This window comes from Gavialis gangeticus, unplaced genomic scaffold (genome assembly GCF_001723915.1).
Source record: "Gavialis gangeticus isolate Ggan-Ray unplaced genomic scaffold, GavGan_comp1, whole genome shotgun sequence".
Classification (NCBI taxonomy): Eukaryota; Metazoa; Chordata; order Crocodylia; family Gavialidae; genus Gavialis; species Gavialis gangeticus.
This window is the reverse complement of record NW_017729033.1, coordinates 36,051,491-36,060,295: the sequence shown is the minus strand read 5'-3', so window position 1 is coordinate 36,060,295 and position 8,805 is coordinate 36,051,491.

The following is an 8,805-nucleotide window of genomic DNA, read 5'->3' as shown; positions in this document are numbered from 1 at the left end:
CTACCCTGTCCCATCTGTACAACCTATAGCCCTGAATGTGTACTGCCCAGTCATGGGTAGGGTCCCACCAGGTTTCCATTAGCCCCACTAAATTGAAGTCATTGTTTCCAAGCAGGAGTGTGAGTTCTTCCTGTTTGTTCCCCACTCTCCTAGCATTAGTATAGAGGCACTTGAATCCTCCGAATGGTGCCTTTGGTGCTCTCCATTTCTGATGCCCAGTGGGCCCCTTAGTACTTACATGGGATGTTCTGTTGCATGTCTCATAGATTGTATGTCCTAGATTCACTCCATCTTCTGCCTCCTTGTCCCGCATTGAACCTAGTTTAAAGCCGGATTAGGAAGTCAGCCAGCCTGGTCCCTGGTGTGCTGCAGGCACAGTTGATGCAGCTGGACCACTCCAGCACTGGGTAGTGGTGATCCTGAGGCAGCATCCCCAGTGAGGCTGGTGGCCTTTACCCCCTGTCCAGATGTTGGGCCTGTAGAGGCAAGAGGCAGAAGCCTTTTGTGAGAGTTTGCAACATCTCAGAGTAAAGATGCTCTGCATCAGGGGCCGTGAGCTGCCCAGCCTCAAATCAAGGGTTGGCGCTGCATGGATGCCCAGGGACCACAGTCATTTGGCTGGGTAGGCCCAGGCCCTGGCAGCCACTGGCTGAACTTCCCTTCACCCCTTGCTCTCTGGGAGCTGGCGGCCTGCTGGGTGCTGGCTGCAGGCAACCTGCTTCCCCCACCCCCTTCCCTGGGCAAGCCAGACAAGGCTTCTGGCAGCAGCTTCTGCTGCAACTCCAGACCTTGCTGCCCTACTCTCTCCCTGCAGGCCAAACACTTTCATGCACTGCTGTCCAGCCCCTGGCTCTCAGGCTTAGTGTGTGCAGGGCTACCAGACAACTGAGGTGAGGGGCTGGCCGTACCCCTTCCCTCCCCACAGGAAGCCTCTCTGAGGAGGCAGTGTCTCCACTTCCATGCCACTGCTGTGCCTTGAGCATACCCCTGCTGCGAATGCTCTGTGTGGTGCGTGTCACAATTACTGCACATGTGTGGACAGTGATAATTTACTGTGCAGTAAATTAGTCTACTGAGCAGTAAAACTCATGTTTAGATACAAATTGGTATTGATGCAGCATGCAGTATCTGTTACAGGATCAGCTGGATGGCTTTAGATGATGACCAAAGTAGCTTCTGTGCTATGGATTACCATGAGAAATGTTCAGCTGGCACTAAAATATACCGTTCTTTCAGAAAGTATTGAAGATGTAGTCTAAGCCTAGTCTGCACTGCAGTGTTCTGTTGACACAGGTTCAAATTCTTCCTTCTATGCTTACCGCCATGGTGACAGAAACACCCTTTCTTCTTGGAGAGTTAAACTGCCTTTCACTAAGATGCAGGGAAGGCACAGGGCAGCATAAGACACCTACTGAACAAGAAGGAGCAATTAGTGACAGACAGGGAGGGCAAGGTGAGCTATTCAATGAGTTTTTTTGCCTCACTGTTCCTGAAAAGGGGCCAAGATAAGTCTCCTAATGGGTTCTTGGATGGGCATCAAAGGGACACCAGTCCACCAACTGTAGATGGTGACTTGGTGCAGAGTCACTTGAATGGACTGGATGTGTTCAAGTCAGCAGGCCCGGATGAGCTGCATCCGAGAGTACTGAAGGAATTGGCCAGTGTCATAGAAGAACCAGTGGCATGGCTGTTTGAGCACTCGTAGCACTTGGGTCAGGTCCCGGAGGACTGGAAAAGGGCCAATGCGGTCCCTATTTTCAAGAAGGGGTGGAAGGAGGATCCAAGTAATTATAGGCCAGTCAGTCTCACCTCCGTCCTTGGAAAGGTCTTTGAAAAGATTATGAAGGATAATATTTGTGGGAGTCCAGAGGGAAAATAATGCAGCAGGGAAACCAGCATGGATTCATAGCATGTAGATCATGCCTGACCAATCCAGTTTCATTTTATGACAGGGTCACAAAATGCTTCGACACAGGAGTAGAGGTGGATGTCATTTTCTTGGCTTTTAGGAAGGCCTTTGATACAGTATCTCATCCCATTCTCATAAATAAATTAAGAGGCTGTGACATAGATGTTTACATGATCCAGTGGATGGCAAATTAGCTTAGAGGTTGCACCCAGAGAGTGGTAGTAGATGGGTTCGTATCGACCTGGAAGGATGTGGGTAGTGGGGTCCCACAGGGTTCGGTCCTTGGACCTGTACTGTTCAATATCTTTATCAGTGACTTGGATGTGGGTGTGAAGTGTACTCTGTCCAAGTTTGCAAATGATACTAAATTGTGGAATGAAGTGCACACTCTGGAGGATAGGAAACGATTGCAGGCAGACCTGGACTGGTTAGCAAAGTAGGCAGTCCACAATAGGATGCAGTACAACAAGGAGAAGTGAGAGTGCTCCACCTAGGGTGCAAAAATACCCAGCGCACCTGCTGGCTGGGAAGTGACCTTCTCAGCAGCACAGAAGCGGTAAGGGATCTTGGAGTCATAGTGGACTCCAAGATGAACATGAATTGTCAGTGTGACGAAATCATCAGCAAAGCTAACTGCACTTTATCATACATCAGCAGATGCCTGACAAATAGAACCAAGGAGGTGATACTTCCCCTTTATGCGGCATTGGTCAGACTGCAGTTGGAGTACTGCATCCAGTTTTGGGCTCAGTACTGTAAGAAGGATATTGATAGACTTGAGGGGGTCCAGAGGAGGGCCACTTGTATGGTTAGGGGCTTACAGGACAAGCCCTATGAGGAGAGACTAAGGGACCTGAAGCTCTTCAGCCTCCACAAGAGAAGGCTGAGAGGTGATCTTGTGGGCATCTATAAATTCATTAGGGGGGTGCAGCAAGGAACCGTAGATGCTCTGTTCACCAGGGCACCTCTTGGGGTAACTGGGAACAATGGTCACAAACTGACAGAGAGTAGATTTAGGCTTTATGTCAGGAAAATCTTCTTCACAGTAAGGGTAGCCAAAATTTGGAATGGGCTTCCAAGGGAGGTGGTGCTCTCCGCAACCTTAGGGGAAGGCTGGATAGGCATCTGGCATCTGACCCCAGCACTCTTTCCTGCCTATGCAGGGTGTCAGACTCGATGATCAGTTGAGGTCCCTTCCGACCCTAGCATCTATGACATAATCTGTAAATCTATGAAAAGGCAAGAAGGCTGCTGTGGCTGCCTGAAAATCAGCAGAAGATATGTAGGCACCCCAGTGCCTTCTGTTAGCTTTGGTGCTCCCTGCAGCAGATGGCACCTTCCCAGGTGTTTCTGAGGCACTCGCAGCATAGTTAAGTTCAGTGAAGCAGGTCAGAGCTGCTAGAAGCACAGAGTTGTGTACAGACTCTGGCAGCTTGGCAATTGCGCTGTCTGTTTTTTGTACCCCTGCTGTCAGAATAAGCTAAGTGTAGACAAGGCTTTAACTTGTAACCCTGCATCTGTTTATAAATACACCAAGCTAGACATTACCCAGATTCCAGAAAATGGTCACCATTTTTTTTCCAGCAGAAAAACTTGTTCTATTACTATATAACATGCTGATGGGGAAGTTAACTCATGTTACTAGTGCATTTGTGTTCATTAAAATGTACCTCTAAGCATTTGGACTAATACAGGGAAAAATGTTACCTGGGTAGGGAGAAGTACATGTGCAGGACTAATATCAATTATTAATATTTCATACCTAGGTAAAGTATTAATAATCTAATAGGAATGGAACCACTCTAGATTCATAGTTCTTATAGCATTTTTATTTCTAATTTATGGTCATTTAGATTTCAGAGTGGAGCAAAAGTGTTAACGTGAAGTTTCATGTTTTCTGGAGGGCTGCCAAGTGTGAGGGGAAAGCTGAGAATACTGTCCAAAAGGCCTGGGACTCATCGTTCTTTGGAGAATAATGAAAAGATGATTTTATGGCATTATCTCATGACACTATGTGAATCAATTTTAATTAAAGATACATTTGTTTGCTGCAGCTGCGATTAATCTGGAAGCACTTGAAGTTCCTAGACTTAAAGAATATATTTTTGAATGGAGTCAAGCACTATTACATTTTTTATTTAGTATGAGTTTGAGCATCTAGAACAGAGCACCTGAAACCTGTAGGTTTTCAATGAATTCTTTTGTTACTATTGTTTCATTCATGGCCTCTGAACAAAAGCAAGAATAAGTATCAGATCTTGCTGTCTAGAGCTGGACTCAGGCTGAGAAAATCATATTGTATATGGCACCAAAGTAAAATACAGTTTTAAAAAAGCCTCTTTTAAGGAAAAGATTCTTGATTCTAAGCCCATTTAAAGTTCTCAGTGGGCAAGATAAATATTAGTCAGAAGTGTGAATTAATTAAAACGATCTTACATTTATCTAGTGCTTTTTATTCTGAAGGATCAAAGCACTTTACACATATATGTATAAAGAATACCCAGGAGTTACTTTAATCCACTAAGAAAATGTAGTTTTTTGGGCAGGGAAGAGGCAGGGAAGATGTAACTAATTAATAGCACATAGCAACAATATATACTGGTAATAGTTCAAAGCAGCAGGTGAAGAATAGCTTTACTTGTACTGCTGGGGGAATGCAGGCAGGTAGAATCTCATTATCTAGGTGAATTTTGTTGGGACACTTGTTAACCTCTCTACTTTTCTCAAGGATACAATGAAATACTTGGGATCCAAATGTTACAGAGCTGGGATCACAAGTAGATTAGTTAGATCAAGACCTTGATTTTACATTAATTTCAAAAATACGACTTTCAGCTTCACAGGGCTCTCTTAACAAATAAAAAGATTAGTTCACTAGTAGCAACTCAGACAGAAGTGTGCCACATGCTCATCCGTCCCAACTGCTATACTGCTAACTCTGCCTGGTATCTAAAGCCCTCCTCAAAACAGAGAAGTTTAGTCCTGTCTTATCATGAATTGGCTTTGCATTTCTGTTAAGTAGGTTGCCAGCCAATAAGATGGCTTGCTTGTGTTTTGCTGTTGTATGAAGATAACACTTTGACAGTCCACTTTCTAGTTTCTTCCTATTCCCTTAGCAGATTGTTAGTAAAATAGAAACATAGGTATGGGAGGATTAATTCTCTGTTGTTTGCATTCATTAAGTCATTTGGGGGATGGAGGTTTTAGGACATATTTCCTTTTTAACTAATTGAAGGGTGACAACACAGGGAATTTGTTTCAGTTTCAGTATTTAGAATTTCAATTTAGCCTTGCACTGGATTTTTTACTATTATTTTTCTCTATAAGGCTGTGATCCATTGTCTTCTGTGTTTTCTACACACTAATGGTGAATCCAATCCTAATTACAATTATTACTACTAGCTCTACTTAAAGAGAAAAAAATGCCCACCTAAATGTGTTGCAGTAACATAAAAAGTATGGTGTGGTATTTATATATAACAGATAAGTCAGGTTAAAATGTAATACTAATGGTTTAACAGAGAGCATCCCCAGTTCTGGACTGATGATTGCTGTCTTTTCAGAGATCAAAGGGCAATTTATGTGTTTGGATTGTTATTTATGATTTTCTGTTGCTTCAAATGTGCTGTAGAATTGTGGATCTGTAAGGTCCTGCTTTTAGTAAAGTGTTACACCTATTAATGGAAATGCTTTTATTAAGCTTTTGCAGTCTTAATGTTAATTACTGCAATTAATTAATGAAGCTGCAAGTAGAGTTCAACTGAGGGTTTTCTAAACTATTAACAGGGACTCATTAATATTATGAATGACTGTCTACTGGGAATTAACTGGCAACCAGGAGACTTATTACATGTAGGACCTCAGTTTGAACTTGTATGACTGCTGCTCAGATAAATCATTTGTGTCACCTAGATTCTTAGCGCCAGGTCTTCAGTAGTACCACAGCTCTGGGGGAAAGTCAGCTTTAAAAGTACTTTGCCCACCACCTTACTAACTGAGCACTGATAGTTCTGCGTATTTTGCAAACCAGGGAGCAGGTTTGCAAAAATTCCCCTTTCAATGTAGAACTGAAAAAGAGTGACTGTGATTGTATTGTTTCTTGGTACGTTATGTGTTGAAAGGGTTTCTTTGGATGGGTTTTGTTCTGTCAGAGAAAGGGTAGATTGCAGAGGGGCACTCTGACCTCTGGATGGCGCTGCCAGGATCCCTTTCCTAAGAACTCTGGCTCTTCCTAGAAGTTGGTGGTGGGGTGGGGGGATGCTGGGAGAAGATATAAGTTGAACAGCTGGGGTGTGTATGCCTGTCAACCTGAAGTGTGGTGGAGTCCACAGAGCCTGCTGGTATAAAGTCCCAAAGAGTGGAGCCAGAGAGGACTGCATCAGAGAAGCCTGGAGTAGTGGGACAGAGGCAACCTGCTTAGGGCAGCAGAGAAAGCGAGACCTCCAGGGACAAAGAGGACTTTGCTGCAGACAGTGAGGATTCCTGCCTGCCACTTGAACTACCTGTGGAATGTGAAGTAAGCCCAGGCCAAGGGTGAGAGAGAAAAGTGTTAGGAGATAGTGGCTGCATTGGAAAGATGTTTACTGCAGTTGTCTAATTAGCTGTGTAGTAAAGTCTCGGTGTTTACAAGTGTTGCCCTATTAAGCCGCAGTAAACTAACAAACATCGCCACAAGTTAATACTTGCAAATACAAGTACTGTCCTACAACTGTGTTTTTTTAATGTGCAGCAGTGCACATGTTGACACTGCCCTGGCTGGCTGGGGCAGGAGGATGCTTCAGTATGGGGGCTGCCTGCTGGCTAGCCCCACATGGGAGCACATTCCTGCCCCAACAAGCCCTTCCACAGCATGTTGAGCCAGGTCGGAGCAGCCCTGTACTAGGCTGACCCCCACTGGGCCCCCTGCCAGCTGAGGCTGCTCTGACCTGGCTAAACGTGCTGTGGTTACAGGTACACATGTAAACGTGGTGCCTGGGAGCAATATGTACTGAAGTTTGCGTGGTATGTGTTGGAGTTTATTGCATCACATTCATTTCATGTGTAGATATGCTCAGTGTCTTTAAACTTTTATGGTATTTTCTGCCTTCCTCAGTTCCATGCTAGCATTTTCACTAATTATTAAGGTTGTTCTTTTTTCATCCTAAATTTACCTGTCTTGTAACTGAGTCTATCTCCTCTGGGGGAGTTTGTACCCTTATGGCCTTGACCGACTTGGGGTCCCATCACAGTGACTTAGCAGCAAACTTGATCATCCATTGCAGAATTGCTCAGCTCCTGTGATGAGCTAACTTGATAATTATACAGGCTAAAAATAACTTACTACACTAAAGTAAATTATGCTACATCCTTTCAGCGAACAACAAACCTCTAACTGGGTTTTTTTTAAGTAATGTGCAAACCCATAAACTTATTAGACCATGTTACAATGATCTGTGATTAGTTCTACACAGCAGTAGAAACTTTACTTTAAGCATATATTCGGTGTGTTGATCTTCTTGGAGTACTTGCATGAGTATAGATAAGCAAATTTATACATATTTGCAATTTCCAGGCCTTAATTGAATAACAGAAGCTTCTAAGGAACATCAGTTATCTTCCCTGGCTCCACTTTGGCCACTGGTTCAAATTCAGAGCCTTGGACCTCAGCTTTAGAGCCATTCATGGAGAAGGCCCAAGTTGTCTAAGAGCCTTCTTTGCTCTCCGTAAGCATGACTTCCATATTCACTGTAACCATGGAAACATCAACCTCAAGAATTTGACTTTGTGTGCAGGTAGTGTAAGAGTGAAATTGTAGCTGTCATGGTCCAGAAATTATGAAAGAGGCAAGAATTTCTTAGGGTGATATCTTTTATTGGACCAACTATATAGTTTACATAGAATTAGACAAGCTTTTGAATACAAGACATTCTTCATCAGGTCTGACCAGAACAAACCAAGCACAGCACAGTAAAAAACAGTTGTAGGAAGAAGTGAGGGAAATTTCCAGGGGTAATAGACACTCAGTTGGGAGAAGAAAAGAAGCTGATTAGAAGGAGATCAAGGTCTATCATAGGGAGAAGGGTCAATCTCATCTTTCATGTGTGAAAAGAATTCAGGAGTCAGGTAAATTATAATGTACCACACGCCCCCCTCACCCCCCGCTGCCGACAGCATGAGTGGCATCTGCAGGAGCTCCCGCTTACTGCTGCCATGCTCCCACTGCTGCTGTGCTCCTCCAGCCACCAGGGGCACACATCATTCATGGATCCATGGATTTTGATGGTTTTATTATGAGGGGTGTTAATAGTAGTGGTACCAGAGATGTGTTGGCAAGTTAAGCATTTCTTACCAAGGCAATGCTGTGAACTACTTAATGTCTGATCTGTTGGGCAGCAGAGAGTTTGCTTCTGATGTTTGCAAGATTAGGAGGCTGTTTGAAAGCCAGGAGTGGTAGGGCTAGGAATATTTCTCTGAAGGTTTGATCTTTGTCAAGTATAGGCTGTAGCTGCTTGATGATTCTTCTGATCATTTCCAGTGTGGGGTGGTCTCAGAAGTTTTTTGCATTATTGCAGGTTATTGTCAGGCATTTGGACAGCCTTTTCAAATATATAATCTCATAGTTTCATAGTTTCTAGGGTTGGAATGGACCTGAGCAGATCATCTAGTCCGACCCCCTGCCATGGCAGGAAGAGCACTGGGGTCAAATGACCCCAGTAAGGTGGTCGTCCAACCTCCTCTTAAAAACCCCCAGGGTGGGAGCCTGCACCACCTCACTTGGAAGCTGGTTCCAGACTCTAGCCGCCCTGACCGTGAAGTAGTGCCTCCTGATGTCCAACTTAAACCTTCCCTCCGCCAGCTTGTGACCATTGTTCCTGGTCACTCCTTGCGGCGCTCAGGGGAACAGGGACTCCCCCAGC